The sequence below is a fragment of the Condylura cristata genome, unplaced genomic scaffold (genome assembly GCF_000260355.1).
Source record: "Condylura cristata isolate star-nosed mole 26May11 unplaced genomic scaffold, ConCri1.0 scaffold00009, whole genome shotgun sequence".
In the NCBI taxonomy this organism is placed as follows: Eukaryota; Metazoa; Chordata; class Mammalia; order Eulipotyphla; family Talpidae; genus Condylura; species Condylura cristata.
Window position 1 is genome coordinate 33,314,397 of NW_004567110.1, and position 23,362 is coordinate 33,337,758.

Here is a 23,362-nt window from a genome sequence, read left to right on the forward strand (position 1 = left end):
TATTGTAAATAGTGCTTCAATAAACATAGGGGTGCAGGTGTCCTTTTGAATTAATGTGTTTTTGTCCTTTGGATAGATTCCTAGGAGTGAAATTGGTGGTCATATGGTACCTCCATTTTTAGTAGTCTGAGGAATCTCCACATAGCTTTCCATAGTGGTTGAACAGGTTGCATTTCCACCAGGAGTGTAGGAGAGTTCCTTTTTCTCCACATTCTTACCAACATTTTTTGTGCCCTTTTTTTTAATGTGAGCTCTTCTCACTGGTATAAGGTGGTATCTCATTGTGACTTTGATTTTAATTTTCTTTCATTGTATGTTGTAACCACATGATACTAGGAACTGTGTCACGTGTCTCTTGACCATGACAACTTAGAGAGAAAAGCAGATTGTGGCAAAAAAGAAGGGTAGGAAAAACTGAGGTCCTACAAATTGCAACTGAATTTCTTAAGTGCTGGCCCTGGACAACTCTGTCCCTTGTAGCTATCAACTTAATTAAAAGTAAAATAAAGGGCCCTCCTTAGTGGCACAGCAGGTTAAAGCACAGCACTAAAAAGCTAAAGCAACTATAGCATGAGTACAATTCCCAAACCAGAAGTGATCCACACGGTGCGGCAGACCTCTCCTGACCCGCCCCTGCTCCCCTCAGCAGTGTACTTCATCAGTAGGCCTGTTCTGCTCCATACTGTCTCTAGTGACTCCTCTCACTGCCCCTGCATCTCTGGCCTGTATGTACCCCAGTTCTGTACGCATAAATTTTTTTTTAAAAAATTGAAATTATGACATAAATCTCTTGATAAAGTTGTGAATTGGAGAAAAGTAAAGGGATTCTCTAAAATAATAAAATTTCTTGTTACAGTGAATCAGTGAATGCTAGTAACTAAAAGAAGTTTATAGTATGGAATGGATTTGAATGAATTCTCATCTAGTAATACAGCAAAACAAATGTTAATAAAATGATGCAATGCATAAAATGTAGTAAATTTGAATGAATTCATACATAATTATCTATTATAAAGGCACATAAATATTTACTTAAAGATACAAAGAATACTAAAAATATCCTTGAGCATAAAATGAAGGCAAACATTTCCCTAAATATTAGTACACAGCAAACAATAGGGAACAAAAGTGGAATGGATTTTAGTAGCAATAATCTTGAGCCAATAAATAGCACAATAATGCCTATGGCTTCCGAGCTGTGAATTATTGTAAAATACTAATATATTTAAATATAAAACATCGAGATACCAGTCCATTGTGTATAATGGTAGGATCATAATTTTAGTCAAAGAAATGATCGAGCTAAGAAACTTCATGTTCATTTGAATCTCCATGTTCTACTCCTTAGAAATCAAGTCTTTTTCTTGCCATCTTTTGCATGTAACAGGTATAGGAATATTTTCAATATTTAGGGATAGGATTTTATCATAATTCTCAAAACAAGTTAAATATCTCTGGGGTATGGGAGTAAATAGATATGTAAATGTTTTAGAAATGCTTTACTGTGTAAGTGTATTCAATTAATCCTCTTATTTCAAGAAAGGGTTAGATTTTGAAACGTGGTAACTCTTGAAACAATATGTTAGTCAATTTTGCTTTCAGTACACAACTATTGAACAGTTACATAACAAAATGATTACAGCTTAATGTTTGGTGTTTTCAGTGGTTGCATAACAGCTACAGAGTGTTAATGGAATGTTCATTGGTAGCTCTGGCCAGCACCTTGGAGAAAAGCTTCAGTGATCCAAATGACCTGCATGGTTTAATAAGTGACCCAGAGGAAGCTCAAGAGACTCAATAAGAAGATCTTCAAAAAGTTTCCCTAGAGAAAATCCAGTAAATGATAAAGCAAGAACGCAAAGCCCAATCAAGTCATAGCTCCTTCAAGAAGTTTTATCAACTGTGCATGTCTACTATGTGGACAATACTAAGTGAAACCAATGTGCTTCATATATAATCCAAATGCTTTTACATTAAGTTATTCTCATATTTAGAATAGGATTCATATCATCTTAGGAATGTTATTGAGGAAATCATTAATATTCTTTCTATGTACTATTTCTAGCTCATCAAATAGGTTTTGAATTTACTGGGGGCAGGACCAAGTTCTATTATATGTGCTTTTTTTCTTTCCAAATACATATATCAAACAAAAGGAAAAAAATACTTTATCCTTTGTATAGGCGTTTAAAGCACAAGCTTAACAAACTTGCCAGATAAAATTTCAAATCTCTTGGGGTCCTTCCTCGTGACGCAGTGGGATAAAGCTAAAGCCACTTCAGCATGAGTTCAATCCCCGCCCCGGAGGTGCCCCACATGGCGTGGCAGACCTCTCCTGTCCCACCCCCTGCTCCCCTCAGCAATGTACTTCGTTGATCTGCCTGTTCTGCTCCCCAATCTGTCTCTGTTGAACCCTCTCACCACACCTGCACCTCTGGCCTGTACCCAGTTCTGTATGCATAAATAAATCTTAAAAATATATATATTCAAATCTCATTTTGCTACTTATTTCCATGTGAACCTGAATAAGTCATTTAGCTGGTCTGATAGTCACTTTCCTTACTAGAAATAATTTATGTAAGTTCCTGGCAGGAATCAATGCTCAAAGAAGAGAGATTTTTGTGCTGCTGTATATTATAATCAAAAGAAATGCACTGCGCAGGCACAAAGTTTATGGAAAAAAAAAAACTACAACTTTGAAAGGCTTAGAAAAGGAAGCTTCTGTAGGGCAAGAAATCAAGATAAATGCTGCCATAGTCAATTCCCCACGGGTCTCACCCATACCTGTTTCACAGAGTCCAGGACCAAGATACAAGGCAAAGCTTCTTCACATGTCTCTCTGCTCCATTCTCCTATCCTGCTTCCTTCCTCTTCAGTCTCCTTTCTAAATACTTCTCCTCCCTGCTCAGCTCCAGCCTCTTTCTGAGAACCTGGAACCTGGAACCTCTCTTTTTTCCGGGGACCCCCCTGTTACAAACTAACTGGTAAAACCAAAAACCATTGTTGTCTCCAGGATTTAAATAAGACATGTGGAGCCTTAGTTTTCATGGCATTATTGGTGATGCTAATAATGTAAGTTCAACAAATGTTGAACTTTATCAAAAGAACTTTAGAGATGATAACTCAATCTTAGTATCTACCTATATACAAGAGACGAAAAGGCATTAAAGGGTTAAATGAAAAATTCTGGCTAGTTATAAGGAAAGATCCAACATTTTCAATATTGTTTTATATTGTAATAGATTTATAGACAAATACTATAATATTCCTTCAGATAACCTGAAAATAATTTGTGGAAAAGAGCAAGATAAAAAAAATGCATAAATTTTTGAGACAAAAAAAAAATGCCTAAAGTGGAATAAAGAAATGTCTACTAGGAATACTGCGATTCTTGTAACTGCATGATGCTATAGTTAGAAATAATATTGCAGCTGAGAAAAAGATATAAGGTATTGTTAAAGCAATTTATAGTGTCAATTAAGATGAAGAAAATATGAACATGGCATATACAAGACAGAGTGACGGCTTCATTTTAAAGCTCATTAAAGCACAGCTAACTCTCCTATTCTTTAGCAAATTTCAATAATATGCCTTGTAAAAACCTATCATCCACAAGTTTGACTTGTACTTCTTCATAGTAAATCTAATGTAGTTTCAAGCTTGTCTTCTTAAACATACCCTTAGCTACCTTTGGGATATCTTTCATTACACTACTCCGAGCTTCCGAGTCATTTTGAGTTTGGATTTTATCCTATGAATTATAAAAACAAAAACAAAAAAAAAAAAACCTGACAAATATTCCTAGGTAGAGTTATATAGTGGTAGCATTTCTAATTTTACTTTAGTTAATCCATCCATGCTTTCAAACTCATCTCAAATCTATTTTCTTTGTGAAATCTTCATCACTTTTTGAGAATATTAAACATCAGCCACTGTTTCAAGTATATGACTTATAAACAGATCCCCATATCTACTGACAATATAACATAAGGAAATATAAAAAGTCAACAATTTAAGAATAAACCATCCTTCTCCCTCCTCTCCCCTCCTAGATGCCTCAGCTCTGTGGTCAGTTTTCAAGGATTAGTTTTAAAGTTTGTCTTTGACCCTTTTTTGTTTCTCTACGGTGCACACATAAGTGACACCATCTGGGATCTGTCTTTCTCCTTTGACTCACTTTCTTAGCATAACCCCTTCCAGCTCCATCCATGTTGCACAAAAGGTGCAGGTTTATATGTTTTGTTCACTAGTAGTTTCCCATTGTGTATATATACCAAGTCTTCTTGATCAACCTGTCTGTTTGGGGGGTATTTAAATTGTTTCCATAGTTTAGCTATTGTAAATAATGGTGCATTGAACACGGGAATGCAGGCTTCCTCTGAATTAATGAATTTTTGACTTGCAGGCAGATACCTAGGACTAGAATTGCAATGTTGATTGGTTGATCTATTTTTAATCTTTTGAGAAACCTCCATACTGCTTTCCCAATGGGTTGGACCAGTTTACATTCTCATCAGTAAAGTAAAAAATTTCCTTTTTTTCCACATCATCACCAGCATTTCACTCTTTTTGATATGGGTTATTCTCATAGGCATGGGGTGGTATCTTGTTGTGTTTTGATTTGATTTCTCTGATAAGTGATGAACATTTTCTATGTGCCTGTTGGCCATATGTATATTTACTTTCAGAACTGCATATTTGGCTGTTTTGCCCATTTTTGGTTGTGTTATTTTTTTTCTTTTTGTTAGGTTGTTATCTTGGATCACTGGGTATGGGAAAGAGGAGGCAGGCTATAATCATTTTTCTATCTCTTTTTCCCTTTTACTGGTATCACTACTGATAATCACGGTGTTTGAAAGAGCTTCCGAGTCATTTTTTGAGTTTGGATTTTATCCTATGAATTAAAAAAAAAAAAAAAACCTGACAAATATTCCTAGGTAGAGTTATGGAGTGGTAACATTTGTTTTTAAGAACTGCAATCCTAAAAATCAGAAGGAAGTCACTAGTGAAGGGAAAGAGATGACAAAGAAAGCAAAGATGATCTCATACACATCTACATTAAAGTAAAGACTGTAGAGGATGGAGGAGTAGCTGGATGAAGGAGATCTCTGCCTTCATATCAGGAGGCCAAGAAGGTTTGGATGAGTAAAGAACAGCAAATGCTGGTGGCAGCTTACAAGCTTGGAAATAATGTCATTAACTGAAACTGAGAATCCATGAAATCTGAGGGCAGAGACTTTCTATTTTGTTAGTGAGAGAGGATGTCCTGAATGAACTCCATGCCCACTCAAGCAGAGATGTGTATTTAGAAAGTTATTACTTATTGATTACTAATCTTGGTTACTAGTCCTTGTTAATGATACCAAGTAGGAGAAGCAAATGGAGTAAGCCAAAAAGATAAATGTGTTTATTAAAACCTAGAATAATGAAAAGGCAATGAGCAAGATGGTGGATGCAGGAAAGAAGGGAGATGGTGGCAAGACAAAGGCTCATCGGGAAGGCAAAAGAAATGGCTTACACCAGTAAATACAAGCTAGTTCACCTCACACTTGGCTACACTCTATTGTCCTTTGGTACCCACTTCAAATGTCCTTCTTTCTCTTAAAGTCCTAATGTCCTGTGAGTGGAGATCCATCCAGTGGGCTCTTCAACAAGACTTAAGTTCAATATACAGTTCTACAGCTTAAACAGCACACAACTTCGGACTACTTCCATCACCTCTTCCTGCTTCAGGTTCCTCATTCACAAAAGAACAACATCCATAGTGCCTGTACATGGGGTTGCTCACAGGAAGCAGGAGATATGTGTACAATGTGTAACACTGAGTAAGTGTAAATGATCATTAATATGAACCAGAGGTACCATGTTATAAGATGGTTTCATTGAAAATATGCCTGGCAATGAGACCTCAGAGAGCTCTGAATCAGTATACAATGAATAAACACATCTTATTCCTTTTGATTAAAAAAAAAAAACTTACCCAGGAGTTTTAGTCAGCATCCCCTATCACATTGTTGCCTCTCAATTAAGTCAGTGTAGGAAAATAAATTTAAAAATGGAATTGGATATTCCAATCCACAAATCCCTACTTGCAACCTTCTAATAATTAGGAGCAAAGGGACAGTTGCAAGCATCTGCATAGAAAACTTGAATGGCTTCTTTTCTGAAGGAATACTTCTGTTGGGCAAACTAGGTTCTGTATTACCATGAAATGTTCTCATCATTCAGTTACTGAACCCTGTGGTATACTAGCCACAAGATATTTCTGTTGTGTGGATTTTCCATTCTTACACATCAAGCAAAAATAATTCAAAGTCCACAAAGGTCAATGGTGTCAGCACCACTGGGGTTCCTCCTCTTTCCACACTAAAGACAGAGTTTACACTCAGAGTTTACACATGGCTCATTTTTCTAATTTACTTTTCAATATTTCCCAAGAGATATTTCAGAGAAAATGAAGCACTGGTCTGTTACCCAATCACATCTATGACACAAGAGCACCAAGGGCTAAAAATGATTAACACCTGGGTACAGCAGGGTGAGAGCAGCCCAAGGGTGGTCTTGGCTCTCATTCGTCCCACCTGAGCATTTCAACTCTGCATGTTCTTGTGGTCGTGATAATTTAGTTTTCTATTGGCAATTTACTTCCTCATAGTCTCTGCAATGGAACTCACTGTTCTACCTCCTGATAGTGTCTGCCACTTCCTTTCTTTGATTGTGTTCTTGGCCCCCTATCTTAACCTCCCCACCCCAGAAATTAGAACTTTAGGGAAAACTACTTCAGGTCTTTTCTTTTTTATTTCATATAACGTTGATATCTATAGAGCACAGGTCTCAAACTTTAACTGAATTCCTTAGGACATTCAACCTTCCCCAGAGTCATCAAGGATGGTATGAGGCAAACAAAGCTGAATATGGATCAGCTGCTGGCCAGCCTCTGTCTGAGTCAGGTTCCACGTGGGGATAGCCATGCTCTCTCATCTGAGTAAGATGAAAGCATAGATAGATGAGTCTGTGGTAAATACCAGACAGGGAGTGAGTCATAGTGTTCTCTCAGAAACCATTGTGTTAACTCTGCAGGGGGTCAGGTAGAAAGTTTTTCTGGTAAACAGCTGTTCCTGTTTACCTCCAACTCTACTTTTCCAATCACTTTGAACATCTTTTGGAGAGGATTAAAATTCATGGGCTGAATCTAAGGGATCAAACTGCTAATAACATATGCATTAAATCCAGAGGTCATCATTTGCTCTAGATGGAGGACATCACTTGAACTTGGATGTAGAGCCATTACAAGTTCTCCATGGTCTATGGTTAATGACAATCTTTAATTCATGAGCTGATCCAATTTAAAAACTCACATTTTCTCAATTAAAATAGCTAATGCATTAATTTAACCCAGGTCATATTTTCATTTTAGCTAGTGGTTTTTGAAAGATCTAATCAAAACAAACAAACAAAACCGATGCTTCTTAAGTTTAACATTTTGCTCTTTACATTCAGTGGATGATAAAAAAACAATCAAAATCCAACAAATTATTCCTGAGGACTTCATCAACTATTGCTACTTTGTTATAAATAAATAAGGTTTATTAGAAAGTCCCAGTATTGGGCCCTCCCTGGTGGCACAGCAGGTTAAAGCACAGCACAAAGAAGCTTAAACCACTTCCGCATGAGTTCGAATCCCTGCCTGCCCTGGAGGAGATCCACATGGCAAGGCAGACCTCTCCTGACCCGCCCGCTGCTCCCCTCAGCAGTGTACTTCGTCCATCTGCCTGTTCTGTACCCCACTCTGTCTCTGGTGGATCTTCTCACCCTCCGCAACTCTGGCCTGTACCCCAGTTCTGTACGAATAAATAAATAAATCTTAAAAAAAAAAGTCTCAGTATTAATTAAGGCATCATGCATTTACAATCCACGTCCGTTTATAATCTTTTGTCCCACAAACAACACCCATAACACTAGCCTTAGCAAGTAGTTTAACATACAATTACTGTTTGTTAGGATGGGGTAGAAGATACAGAAGTAGTGATGAAAATGGAATCAATATTTTGGGCGAAGGCATGGAGATAGGGGAGACTCACCGCAAGGAAGGAATGAACCAAAGAGTTAACAAATCTTTTCGTTGCTTCATGAGAATCTCAATTTTGGTTCCACATCACATCCCCAATTCTGTACCTGGAAGCCAGAAAAGTTGGTATGTAATAACTGCACAGCTACTGTGAGATCAGTTTTCCCAAAAGGATCAGGCAGATTTTTGTCAGTAGAAGACCTCTTGTTATCTTCCTATGGGAACTAGGAACTAGGAACAAGACCCTGTGAGCCTGGTCACATTAGAGGGAAGAAGAGTGTGTGTGTGTGTGTGTGTGTGTGTGTGTGTGTGTGTGCACGGACTTGGGGGCCGGGGGGTTCTGTTTCTATTAGCCTTTGACCAAAGAAGAGATAATCATGCCTTATTCTCTGCCTTTTCCTAATCCATGAAGTTATCATGCTCTCCCTTTTATGACCTAGGAAAATGTAGTTTGTAAGAGTCTGATTTAGTTCTAGGTGTATCACTAAACGTGTTCTATCTAAGTAAAAATCTCATCTTTATTCTCAGAGTAAATGAGTCCACTCCATCCTTGACTATCAGATGAGGTCTCCCTCCTCTATTCTTGAAGTTTCAGGTCTGAAAATGCAGGATAAAGATTCCTTTCTCCTCTATATTATTTTCTAGAATTTGCAACCATGTAAATTCTCCATATGTATGCTATTAAATTGATTATTTTCACTTTGCCAACCCATCTGGTGCTGTTTTGATTATTCATGAAGTTCTAAGAACCCAGAAGGGAATGGAATGATTTCTTTTGCACCCCGAACTAGGCAAACTTACTTATGACAAAAACGATCCATGATTGGCAAACTGTATTTAAACTGGGAGAACAGTAACCAAGCTACAACATGAAACGGCGGAACAATATCTTTATCTCTCTTTCTTGCAGGGAATCCTGGAAGCAGTGTATATGCAATTTCTATAGGAGATACTGATGCTACTAAGGCATGTGGTGTCCCATGTGGCTCTGTCTCCTCAGCCCAGAGTCACACCCCGGAAAGGGATGACATCCAAAAGGCCACATGGTTCACTGCATCAGCTGCTGTCTGGTCTCTTTCAGAGACACCACCGAGATTTCCACTCCTGGCAAATGGTGGTTCCTGGCTGGCACATTCTAAGCAATTTGGCACCAACTGAAGCTTAGTCCATTCTTGGGAGTCTGCATGATTAGTGAAGCCTTAGTATCACAGAGGAGATATCAAAGATATTGGCAAATCAGATAAGGCAGAGAAATAGCATTCCAAGAATAGTAATATTTATATGGAAAGGTAAAGAAGCATAAAACTGTCTCAGAGAATTAATCAGTATTGCTAGGAGGGAAGGATGGTGGAAGATTAAGTAGCAGAGGTGAAAAGACACATCAGAAAGAAGCTACTAATGGATTCCAAGCACAAGTAATATAATGTGCATTTTAGAGAGATTACCCCGGCCACAAGAATGATGGAATATGGTCAGGACATGGATAGAAGCAGGGAGACTACAGAAGAAGCTATTGCAGTGGTCCAGGTCGGACTTGAACTAGGGCAATGGGAATAGATCAGAAAAGAAGGAACTAATTTGAAGTTATTTTCAAGAGACAGACTTTAGTGACTGATTGAATGGAAAACAAAGGAGAGCAAAGATCAAAATGATTCTCAGGGGCCATGGGTAACAGCCTGAATGACAGTAATGAGCCTATTATCCTGACCCTTGGCAGAAACTTGTTTTACATTATGACATTAAATAATATTCTCAACATTTCTATTTGTCATTAAGCTCAAAGCATTTTCTTTAGAGAACTGGGGAAAAGCTGCTGCTTTGCCATTTCTTAATTAACAAAAGGTTATTTTGGTTCCTTCCATTTTTTAAGTAAGTAACAGTTTTTGAATGAGCACTCAATTATGCCAAACAGAAAAATAACTTATTTTTCAAACCACCCAAACAGAGCTCCATTCTAATCTCTCTTCCCTGCGTCTAACATTATCCTTGAAGATCCCAATGCCAGGCGATTGGATAATCCCACTTTCAGATGTTGACATATCAAATCTGACCGAAATCAGAACCTAAATTTCCACTCATGTAAACATCTCCCTTGAAGTGGAAGTGGCAATTGGTGATTCATTGATTTCTACCCCTTTACATTCCCCTTTCTACTGGCTATGCAGTCTCAAGCCCCTGTTCCAGAGTTTGGGATGAAGCAAATGAGAGGAAACATCCCTTGGCTGGGCTGCAGTTCTCTGGCCTCCTTGTCTGGGTTGGGGTTAAGGGGGGAAAAGAAGGGCATTTCTGAAATCTCATAAAAATTCCAGAATCTGCCAAGTTGTCTGACCAAAGCCAATGTCTCTTCCTCTGGCTTTATGGCAGTTACTCAGCAATTGTTCCTAGGACAATTCCAGCTCAGAGTCAAACATCAATCTCCAGATCAAATTGCTATCCACTGCAGTAGACACAGAACAATATGCTCAAGAATTCTAAGGCAACACCAATTCTCTTCCATTTATCCTACATTAATTTCAAAGTGTCATTTCTTATATAAGATAAAGGATACATCACAGAGGTAGCCAGTCTTACTAAATCTAGATCTTGATGGATCTCATATTTTCTTATAACTTGGCATTTAACATCTATTATCCTTAACTTTGGGGCCTCAGCTAAATTCTCAAAGAACATAAAGGTACCATTTATCATACAGGTATGTAAATTTAATTATACATCAATGGAGGTAAGTCAAACACTTTTACATTTGGTATCAGGAGCACAACAGGTTATTAATGGTTCAATAGGCCCTGAATAACCAGGCTGATGAAAATGAGGGTTCATTTTAGGGAAGGGAGTTCAGTGAGCTCTTGTCTTGTGTTTATTTGTATTGCCTGGTTTACAAGGTTATTATTTACACACTTCATAGCTAGTGTGCTAAATGCTACTTTGATCGACTGTCAGGAAGGTCTGTTAGAATTTTCACTTTGAAATCTCAGGCTTTCAGGCCTGAGATTTTTTTTCTTTTAGGACCAACAAATAACTAGCAAAAAACAACAACAACCAAAGCTGTACAGTTCATGTGGAGCAAAGCAATTGCCCTCTACTAATGTGGAATTTTGTTTGGTTTTATATGGAAAGTCATAACTTATTACTGACAGGCAACCAATAACTACAATAGTCTCTCCTCCAAAACATTTAATTCTATGATTTAGGCTTTCTATTTACTATTATAAAGTTTTTTTTTTTCAGTGTTTACTCGGTCTGGATACCAGTTCACAAGGCTAAACAAAGGCCTGTGTAGAGATAATTGGGATGGATAGGGTATCATGAATAGATTGCTTTTAGATCAGCAATTGGTTCCACATTTGTCAGAGCTTATTAACTTGAGTCCTGTAACAGCTTTTGTGTAATAGATTTGTTCCTGTAAAGCTGTCTGTAAATCAATTTTTCAGAAATTGATTCATACATAGAATGTATTGAAAGCTAGCCACTTAAAGCAACACTACTCCAAATTCTCTTGTAACCCAAAGAATTCATTGTGTGTGAGTGTGTCTGTGTGTGAGAGACGAGAGAGTGCCCTGCCTTGGAAAGAGCCACTTTTTTTTTCCACCTCCAAGTTTAGCAAACTTTGATTTATATGTTTAACTAACATCTTGTTTTTCCATTTATTCTGAGGATGAAGGGCCCTCTGCAAAGAAACATCAAAACAAAGCCAAGGACAGAAACTAGCAAAGACAATGTGAAAATTGTTAATCACCAGACAGTGATGAAGAGAAGCTGATGTCAACCAAATTCTGAGACACGTAGGTTACAAGAAACGGTGAACTGACCCTTGGCCCACTCCCCACTTTCTTGCCCTTGTACCTTTAGCTACCCCTGTGCTCTGCTAGTAAGGAGGACTATAGTCTTTCTGGCTCTAGTCTGCTACTCTCCTCATTTGTCAAGAAATAAATGAAACTACTGCTCAAAATTCTGTTCTTACTGATAAAGGGAAACCGAGGCCAACCATGTTGGTACGACATATAATCAATTGGTAAGCTACTAGCTGAGGAATAAATCTGTATGAGCTATGTTGAAGTAGGAGTGATTTTTTTTTAATTTCTTTAGCACAGTTTTTAACTGAATATTATTAATTTTTAATCAATTGGTAGTATTGTAAATCTAGAACCAAAACCAAATTTTACTACTTCTATTTTTTAAAAATAATAGTTTGTTTTTACAGCATTTTGTGCCTTTTTTCATCTCAGCTGTAATCCCCATGGGCTTCCCATCACCAAATCACCCCTATGCCATCACCAAATCACCCCTGTGCCATCACCATAGTCCAGTGCACATCCCCCCTCCCCATTTTTGATCCCATTCCCCACTCTACCCCCGTAAAATGTCTCTGGTATATAGCTGTTCATTATTATTTTTTTTTTCCTCCTGGTCCTTTATACTCCTGCTATGAGTGAAACCATCTGTATTTTTCTTTTTCTGAGGTAGGGGTGATTTTTAAAGCATCATGGTCATAGAAACTCTAATGACTAAAAATTTTGTGACCAAATTGTCTTCCTCAAGTGCTGTAAAATTTTTACACTACAGTACATGTCGAGAGCACACTTATTCACATTTCTGCATTTATCTGAATAGCTCACACTGGTGTGAGAAAAGGGAATCAGTAAGATCACTTTTTCTTCTTTAGTGGCAAGTATAAAAATGCTCAAAGTTAAGAATGTTCCTGGATATATAGAACAAATCTAATCTCAATTTTCATAACAACTTTACACGCTAGTTACAGAAGGCATCCCTGTGAAAGGAGTAAGAGTATCAGAGTGCAGTGGCCCTGGGAATGGTAGCCATTTTTCCGGCACCCCCATTTACATGTAGTCACCTTGGACTACAACTCCCAGCAGGCATGAACTGAACTTCCTGAATGAGAGTCAGCTGGGAAGGAGGAAAGAGTAAAGCCAATAGATATTGGAGGTGGGATGGAGGAGGGAGAAGAAAGATTAGGAAAAGAGACATGTGGGTGAGAGACAGGTGGGGATGCTGCTGGTCTTTGGTCCTGGTAGCTTTAGCACTTGGGCAAAGAAAATGACAGTCATTATCTTGACTTTTCGGTGGATTATGTAGTACATTTTGAATTTTGAGTCTCTTCTATACTAATTCTCTGGGAACTGCCTAACCCTTTTCTTGTGGACCCAGCCAGGAGGAGCCTTGAGCTTGTGACAAGCTTTCAGGCCTCAACTTCCCTACTTTCAGCCAAGCCTGATTGGCAGAATATTTGGGAGGAAATTGTTAGTTTGATCAGGAATCTGTTATTTGAGATTCTTCCCCCCCTCCCCCATCTTAACACCAATTAAAGGTCTTTGAGCACAATGAGATTTGCTTTCTTTGTCTGTATGTGCATAGATGCTCGGACCCTTAGACTGGGCATAATGTTTTTTTTTTTCCCTTAATAGTTTGGGGTCCCTGTGTCCCCCTCATCTTTATCCAAATCAATGACTGTTGATTTTTTAAAAATATTTATATATTTATGCATACAAAATCTGGGTTGCAGGTTAGGGATACAAGGATGTGAGAGGATTCGCCAGAGACAGAGTTGGAAGCAGAATAGACAGATGTACTGAAATACACTGCTGAGGGGAGCCGGGGGCGAGACAGTAGAAGTCTGCTGTGCCTGCCAGTCACCTCCCTGCCCTGCGGTCAAACTCATGCTGCAGAGGCTGCAGGTAGCTTCATAGTGCTGAGACTTAACCCCTTGCAGCACTAGGGAGGGCCGCAGTTCTCATCTACATTTTACAGATGAGGAAAGAAAGGCACTGATAGTTAAGTGAATTCCCCAGAACACTCCTTTGATAGAGCTGAATTGGTCCTCAGTATTTTAGATTCCAAACTCAGACTTGAACAATTACATCTCATAGTTGTATGAGTGCTGGTAAATTGATGAATGGATAGATAGATGGATTGATTGGAGCTATGTTGGAAAACATACTTAAGTACTGATAAATTGTATAAAATTATTTGAATCATTTGTAAGTCAAAATTTTAATGTAAAATAAAATAGCCTTTGACAAATGGATTTTAGTTTTCATCCCTCAGGTGATCAAACATTTGCGATCTTTATGATTATAACTACAAGAGAGTCCCTCACAGTCATGGCCTTTCTCACTCAGTCATAGCTTGATATTGAAAAGTGTTTTTGAATCAAAAAAATCCTCTCTAACAGATGCCTAATGTGTGTAAAAATAAACTAAAAATCTTTCTTCTCGTCAGAAAGAATTTTCAAAAAGTCTGAAAAGATTAAAAATCTGAGTATACTACTTTTAAATAATTAAGTATTTACTTATTAATATTAAAAAAAGTTTTAATTGGTAAGGCAGTATTTGATGTCCTTGCCCTGGTTCTGCAGCTTTATTCATGAAGGGGTGCAGATGCTGGGCCTCTGGGAGCCCTTAGACCCAGGAAGGAAGGCTGGGGAGTATAAATCATGTCTATTATCCAAATATGGACAGGAGGGACAGCTATCCTACACAGATAGTCCACAAAATAACAGAAAAATATGACAGGGAAAGAAAAAAACAACTCACTTCCACAACAGGCTTACATTCCAAAGGAAACAGAAATTATCACTTGAAAGCAACTAGGGTTGTGCTAATTACATAATTTAAAACCTTATGATAGGCTAGAAATATGAACTGGCTGAAGCCTTTCATTTTCTTTTGCTTGCGTTCTATTGTGTCTGATATTAGGTTCTGATTGTCTCTGTAGGAGACTAAGGCAATATTTGTAGTAATTATCCTACTTTGAAGGAAGTCTATGAAAATAACTGTGTGCTGTTATATTTCTTTTCACAACTCTCCAAACACCATTAATGAGGAATAAAAAGCGCCTTACAATCAGAACAGTAATATAAATACCACTCATCTCCTGTGTAACCAGCACAAACAATGAATGCAAGTTGCCTGACTAAACAAATATGCTTCCTATTTCCTGTTCTTTTGGTAGGAAGTTGCCAAATGTGGGGAGCTGCCACGCACTGGGTCTCGTATCTGTGTGCTGCTAGTCATGTTGCAGAGAACATTTTGTGATCATCCTGACAACTGCCATCCAGAAGGGAAACACTGAAACATTTAAAAACACAAGTGTTTGGAGCAAATGAAACAGCATGACACTTGTAAAGAGGCTTATGATCCCTGGATATCTACCACCAAGTGAACAGGGGAAACAACTCTGTTGAGAACCAAATATTTTACAAACTCCTTCAGAAAATCCAGGGCTTGCTTCTGTGAGCATGGACAGAACCATATGTCTAACAAGCCCAGATAGCTTTATGAAATGCTTGACTATTCCATTTTCTACATCCAACATGAAGGACTTTATCTGTAATATCCCTTTCTTTGAATGACTAAACTGACATGCTCATATTTATTTGTTCAAACTTCTTAACCCACTTAAGGGAGGGCAATGCCCTCCCTTCTTTGCTTAGCTACATATTTCCAGGTGCTGAAACCTCATGGATGACCTTGTCTTTGCCTCAAGTACTGTCAAAGTAAAGCTTCAATAGCTAGTATAATTTTTATGTGTGGTCTTGCATTGCTTTTTTGTTTTAAATGTGTGTCTTCCTTGCCCAAGCTGATTTTAGGGTTTGGGGACAGAGACTACATATTTATCCCCTCTCATATTTGCCACAGAATCCAGTAGTATAATTCTAATCTTCAAGTAAGAGAAAAATGCTCAACTACTCAGACCATACAGGACTTACATCTACTTCCCTGCAACATCACTATAAAGCTCCACTATCATCAAATGAGTTAAAGAACATTAATTTATTCTCTTAAAGTTAGTTCATTTATGGTGTAAGAAACAGCATATAGGTATATAGATAATAAACATAAATCTGTATTTATACGCTGGAAATTTAACAACAGGAAAAATAGTAACAATTATGTTGCTAATATAATAATTTCTTGCATTGAGGTACAGTCATTTATATGATTATCTCAAAATCTGTAATTTCCACACATAGTATGTTATAGAAGTCTTTTGCTACATTGTGCAGTTTGGTAGGATTTCTAATATTGGAAATGTATATGTATGTATAATGAACACATTTAGGAAGAACTTGTCATATGCTTAAGTATTAACCCGTCATCCACGACTTTCTCCATCACACCACCTTTTACTCCTTTATAGTACTCTAGGTCTATACACCTATGAAAAGCAAAAGGACTATCATCATTTAGGAACTTGGAAATGAGTAACCAGTATACTCTGATAGATTTTGTTTTATGAGACCCCAATTCTAGAATCCTCACAACAAAATTAACTAAATTTCCCAGTTCTTCATTTCTTTTCCTGAATCCACAAAGTCTCTGAAATCTCTACATTTCCTTCCAGTTATCACTCATGGGTAGGTAGGTAAGCTTACTAAAGCTATTTTACATTTGTTAGCTTATTAACTTCAGACAGTGTTAAAATAATGTTCCCTGGTCACATAGGCATGTGCTTCTAAGTATCTTATTACGATTACTGTCTAAATGTTTATCCTTGAACAGGTAACTTAACCTCTTGATGCTTCGATTCCTTACATATGAAAAAAGGATAATTAATAGCTACCTCATGAGACTGTTGGCACAATTAAATGGGAAATTTATGCAACATACTTTGCAGATACAGAGTATGGTCTCAATTCATGTTCATTAAGATGATGAGGATGTTGATTGTCAATGGCCATCCAGAATTAGCTTCTCATCCCACATCATACATGTTCACTGTAACTGACTATGCAAACTCTAGACATATACCATAATCTTCATTTCCAGGAAATTAGACCTACACTAGTAGAAAATCAGTTTTAATTCTTAATTTCTGATGTTATACTTCTTTATATTATTATTCTATGTTCTTCAGGCACCTGCATTTTGGTGTGGACCTTAGGTCTTTCCTAAATAAGCACACAAAAATAAATCAAAATATATGAAAAAATATCCTTTCTTTTTGTAAGCACATATGTTTTTATTTCCCTAGTGATCATGTATTCACATTAGGATGTAGTTTAGCAGACTCAACAAGAGAAAGGAGCAACAGCTGTGAATGCAATATACCATTTAGGATTTAGGCAGTCAAACAGGATGTACTCTATTTTTTATGTAGGAAGAAACATAATATAGGTAATTAGATTACCACAAAGTTATTTGGGAAACTAGAAAAGTGAAAAATAAGGAAACCATTGTTAGTTCAACAGTTTGATGTTAAATTTTAGAATTTCTAGGAATTCAAAGAAACCATGGACAATAATCATAGTTGCCTGAAAAATGTACCATGAGGTTCCTGGGGAAACTTACCCAGAAGCTGCAAAATCTCACGCCTGTCACTTACTAAGCTCCTGTATGTGATTTTGCTGAAGGTGCAACAGCCTTTCTTAGTTAGATAATAAACCCATTCACAAGAGTCCTAAAAAGATAGTTGTAGTCTTAAAAGTATAAGAGGAATAGAGAGGATAATTCAGGAAAAGCCAAATACTAGTAAGATAGTGACAAATACTAATCTAATAGTCATCTAATTATCCAACCCAGTAGTTATGCTGTTTGTGTTTGGAGCAGCAGAAAGAAAAGTCCATCTTGAAAATATTTTACTATTTTTCAAGCAACGTCCTATAAGTAGAAGATATAGGTAATGCTTATACATGCTATAGAGAAATTCTACAAACTTTCCCAACTCTGCTTTAATCAATGAGCCTTACAGACCTCCCAAAATAGAGTTCTGATCATAACACATCTACAAACATCTACTCAAGTCTTTTAATATCTCCATTGTTCATCTCATATTGTTTTCTTACCAAGCCTTTTACAATTACTAGTTATCTTAAAATAATCCCAAATATAGATCTAATTTTGCCAATCCAAGATCAAACTAAATTGGAAAATTCATCCTGCCTGCTATATCATCCAAGATGAAAGTAGAAATAGCCATGGTCCCAACAGTGACCTTCAGTATTATGTGCTCCCTTTCAGTGTGACTGAGTGTACATATTACTGGTTCTTTACCTCCCTGCTTTCTTTTCCAGCATTAGCCAAGGTCTTCTTCCTGAAGTGTTGTTTGCCATCCTTCATACCTAAGTACTATCCTAAAATAAACCCTGACCAAATAAAGTGCACCCATAGGCTTGTGTCAGAAAATCCATATTGTATGTGTATGTGTGTGCCTACACATTCACACACTACAGACAAGGCCCTAAAAGAATACCAAGTATGAGAAGAAAAGTAGATTGAGGGACAGGAAGTTTCATACACTTGGTATTTACACAGTATTGCTAAAAGCTATTGCTAATATTATTAGGAGATTGTCCAAGAGAATAATATGTGTATTTTCATGTTTTCATCCTCTGCATCCTCATTAAGATGAAAAGAGCATACATTTCTTCTATTTCCACCACTATCTGCATACATAATATCTGTATACTTATAACACTCCTACCAAAATGAGTAGAAACTCAATGTTTTGGATATTTTATAGAGACATCTAAATCCTCTGTATAGCAACTGCTATCTAGATATGTTTAAATATTTCATTTATGTTATTTAGATGAGATTCAGATACATTAGCAATCTTGTCTGTTCATTGAAGGAATAGGAAGCAAGAAAGTAACTGGTGATAAATTTAAATGTCATTAACACTAATGGGATTAGTTGAGAGAACTTTTCTCCATGACCAAATGGCTACATAAAATAATAAAAAAAGAAACTTAAAACAAATTAAATATACAAATGGCATTGACAGCAATCCATACTCTTGTGCAGATGACAGCCTAGCAGTGTGCCAATGATCACATCTAAAGCAAACACAGTGTGTGAATGTATCTAGTTCGCACTGAATATATTCAATTATGATTTCATTGAAGTTTATTTTTGTAAAGAATACATTCTAATTCAAGAAATTTAGTTCACATTAATTTTCTATTCTCATCCATTTTCTTTAGGTGTCTCCATAATTACAAACGTGTATTGAACACATGACTCATCCTCTCTTCCAAGCCTCCATTTCTTCAGGCAAATTATCATTTTCAATATTCTTGATTTCCACCTGATGATTTGTAGACTACCAATAAAAAATTACTGAAAGTTATTAATTGCATTTGGTAGCTCTGTAACATGGACACTTTGGTGTAAATTAAATCAAGTTGGTGTTCCTTTTGCATAAATGTCTTGAATTCTAAATGCATTCTAAATTACTAGAAGTTTCACAATATAAAAGTGGATCTGAAAACAAGTTACTCTAATTGTTTTTCTTTCTCAAATCACAGGGACATTTTATCAAACTGGCCTATTATGTAATCATGACCACTGTGAATTTCAACATGATAAATGTTGCAGAAAACATTCTTTCATGTTACAGTGTAAATAATTTTGTAGTTTATGAAATCAGGAATCCTGGAAGACAATATGAATGCACTGAAATGGCACTGTGAGAGTGAATAGTTTGCTTTCATTATTTATAGCTATACATTCAAGTAGGACAGAAGACCTAAATGGTATTGTTTCCTCCACAGCCTTTATGGTGTTCCACTGAATCAGCTTTACCAAGCATCAATTAAGTAGTGTAAAGATCCAATAAAGGAATTTGTGGACATGTCAAACAATCTTAAATATGAATACCTTACCATAAAGTGCAGAAGTTCTATATTTAAAGGCTGGCTCTGCCATCTGCTAGATGTGAAACCTTGAAAAAATCATTCAATATATCTGAGCTTGTTTCCTCAGTGGCCCAACCTAACAGTCATGGTTGTTCTGGGACTGAATGAGATGGTATCTGAGAGAGCTCTTTGGAAACAATGAACTGTCAAATAGAAGTCAGGTAGGTGTATTAGTTTCCTGTTACTGAAATAGCAAATTACTGAAACCTTAGTGGCTTGCGCAGTGTGCAAGTTCTGTAGGTTGGAAATCTGACATAGTCTCTCTTGGCTAAATTCAAAACAGGTTTATGTCCCTTTATGGAAACTGTAGTGAATAATCAATTTCCTGTTTTGCTCCAGCTTCTAAAGGAGGCTAACATTCATTGGTTCTCAGAAACCCTTCCTCATCTTCAATTTTGGCATTTCTAAGATTTTCACTGACATCCCATTTCTAACCACAAATGGTTAAAAAGTCTGCTTTTAACTATTCATCTGATTTGTTAGAGTCCACCAAGGTAATCCAGAATAAATCTTCCCATCTCAGTTCCTTAACCTTAATTATAACTGAATAGTCTCTTTTTCTATTTAAGGTTACAACATCTTCACATGCCCTGGGGATTAGAACAGACACCACCTTTGCGGATGTAGGTAGGGAAGGAGAAAATGTGTGATACTGTATAGTTTACCACCCTGGATGTTACTTACTCTTATTAAATCAACACTTATCTAAACTTTCCCTAATAACCCCTCTCCATTCCTCTGAGATATTTCTTACTAATGATTATAAAATGGATTTGATTCTTATTATCAAATACTTGTTTACAGGTTGCTTTATAATTTCATTAAACCTCTGGCTCATATATTCTTTCTTCTCTGCAAATTAATAATCATGTTCTTGAATATAAAGTTTATAGGGACCTATAAACTTCAATTATTAAATGTTAAATTATTACATTATTAGAACAGGGAATGACAAGAAAGGTCTTGGGAGGTTGAGGGTCCATTAGCTCATGACATGTTCAGACATGTCAGAAGTATGTGGAACAGCTGGATACATGACTGGTTTTTTGTACCAGAATGTCTGGGTTCAAGTTTTAAATATTTCTATTAATAGCTGTGTGATTATGGTCTAATTTATTTATGCCTTTATGACCTATATTTCTTAAAAAAATAAGAATAATAATTGTGATAACTTATGAGTATTTATGATATAAGAAATAACAGGAAATCTCTTAAAGCTTTGGTTAAAGTATGTAGCATTAGGAGGCACTAAGAATTGTTGACCATAGCTGCCTAGCAGCTTCTCCAAGACCACTAAACATGCCCTATGTTAGCTCTCAATCTTCATCTTTTATCTACTTTTTCAGTGTTCAATAAAAACCCTTCAAAGAAAAAGGCACAAGAATTTTCTATTTTTTTAGAACAATATTTGACTTTTATCCACATTTATAATGATCCCAAAATTTGCCATTTCATTTTGTGAGTTATCTGAGTCCCTTCCATGCCTTTTTACTACTACTGTCAGACTTGGGGCAATGCTCTGCTGTTATCAACTGTAATCAAGAATAAGCAGGAAAGCGGAGAGGAGGAGGAAGTAAAATCAGTCCACTTCTGTTTCTACTGAGCCATTTATTTACTTATCTATTTTAAAGATTTATTTGTTCATGAATACAGAACTGGAGCACAACCAGAGGTGCAGGGGCTGTGAAAAGATTCACCAGAGACAGAGTGAAGAGTAGAAAAGGCAGATTGATGAAATACACTGCTGAGGGGAGCAGTGGACTAGACAAGAGAGGCCTACTGCACCATGTGGGTCACCTCCCTGAGTGGGGATTGAACTTGGGCTGAAGCTAGCTTCATAGTGCTGCGCTTTAACCCACTGCACCACCAGGGAGGGCCCTACTGAGCCATTTAGTTGGAAGTTTAAACCTGTTTGCCAACAGTAAGTTCGACAATTATCTGTGGGTTTAATATTTCTGTATTTTCTTGTCTTCAAAGTCAAACAGAGAATTGAAATATGAGATTTTATATTTTTGCTCAGTCAAAGGAATAAAATCCTAGACATTCACAATGCAGTCATGTTCTTGAGACATTCTGAAACTTTTAATTGCCTGAGTCTGAGAGAAAGCACTCCATCTTGTCTACCCATACAGCAGAATAAAACTTTGGGCTCTGGAGATTTTAAGTAGAATTCATCCTCTTGAAAGGGAAGCTGTTATAATGCTTTTTCAGCTCCATTTAAGTGTAAGGGCTCTACAGACAAGCACACTATAGATTCTTGAGAAGACCACGATTATTTCAGTGATTTCAGGCCCTTCTGAGCAGACTCTCTGCTATCTTCCCTTTTTTGTGGGAGCACTTTGCAAAAGAGAAGCTCTCTCTGGAATGTCTGTTTTTCTGTTCTATTGATGCTTCCCAATGCAGAAATATTTCAGACCCTGTCAGATTCTCCATTATAAGTTCTAGTTTCCAGCAGTTGATAAATCATCTATAAATATTCACTTGTGGTAGGAAGAAACTTGACAGAATTTTCACAGTGATCATTTGAGGAATTATGAAAGAAATTATATCTTACAGTTGACATGTTATAGGAGGGAAGAAAAGAATAAGATCATGTGGATGGAGCAAAATGAGCTACTTGCAAATTCACATGTTTTAATACTTATTTTTACTATACAATTTAATTGTTCATGATTTGATAAGAATCAAATCAAATTCAAAAACAATTTGCTTTGATTTATCCTAATCATAAATTTTCTATTTATATCCTATCAAAATAGATAAATGAGAGGGTATAAGATGTTCTCTGTGTGTTACTGGATCTAATCTCTTAATTTTAAGGAACAAAACATATTGTTTATCTTGGTGTTAAAATCCATCCTTAAGTTAAGCAGGATGGATTCTTTTGTTGCAAACTGGCGGCTATCCAGTTTTCTTGACATACTTTGGCAAGGCTTGTGATAGGAGACACACAGCAAACCAAAATATGCATTGGAATGAGGAGAGATAAATAAGTAAAATACAGAACTTGCAAAAACAAGAAAAAAATAACAAGGTTCTCAGGGAATGTGTCTGTTTCCTCACTATCCATTTTAATTTTGCAATAACATTCCGAGCATAGTTATTGGTTTTCTTGTTTTTGAAGAAAGAACTAATCTAAAATAACTTTTAAATGAGTATTGTTTGAAGAAGAAAAAGAAGAGAAAAATAAGCCTGATGACAACATACACAAATCAGTCAGCTCATTGTGATTTCTGATTTGGGTGGGCTGGAAGGCTTTTCATGCAGGAAATATGTTTTCCTCATTTAAATGAAGAGGAGGGGAAAAGAAGAGCCAGCTATGCTCAGAGAAACTCAGAGAAAGCACATAAATTTTTTAAGTGGAGATAAAAGTGCTCAGAGACATGAATTTCTGAATGGACTGTAATTTAAATTGGATAAAATAGCATTAAAACATAACAAGTCTTTTGAAGGTGAAAATACAATAGTATAATGTCCATGTCCTAGAACTTTCCAATTCTAAATCTCAGGAGATGGCAGACCCTATTCAAGCTGGCAAAAATTAATTCAGAAGCTGAATCAAGTGATCATTTACATGTTCCATATAGACAAAACAAAACATGGAAAATATATATGCCAGGACATAGGTCACACAAATT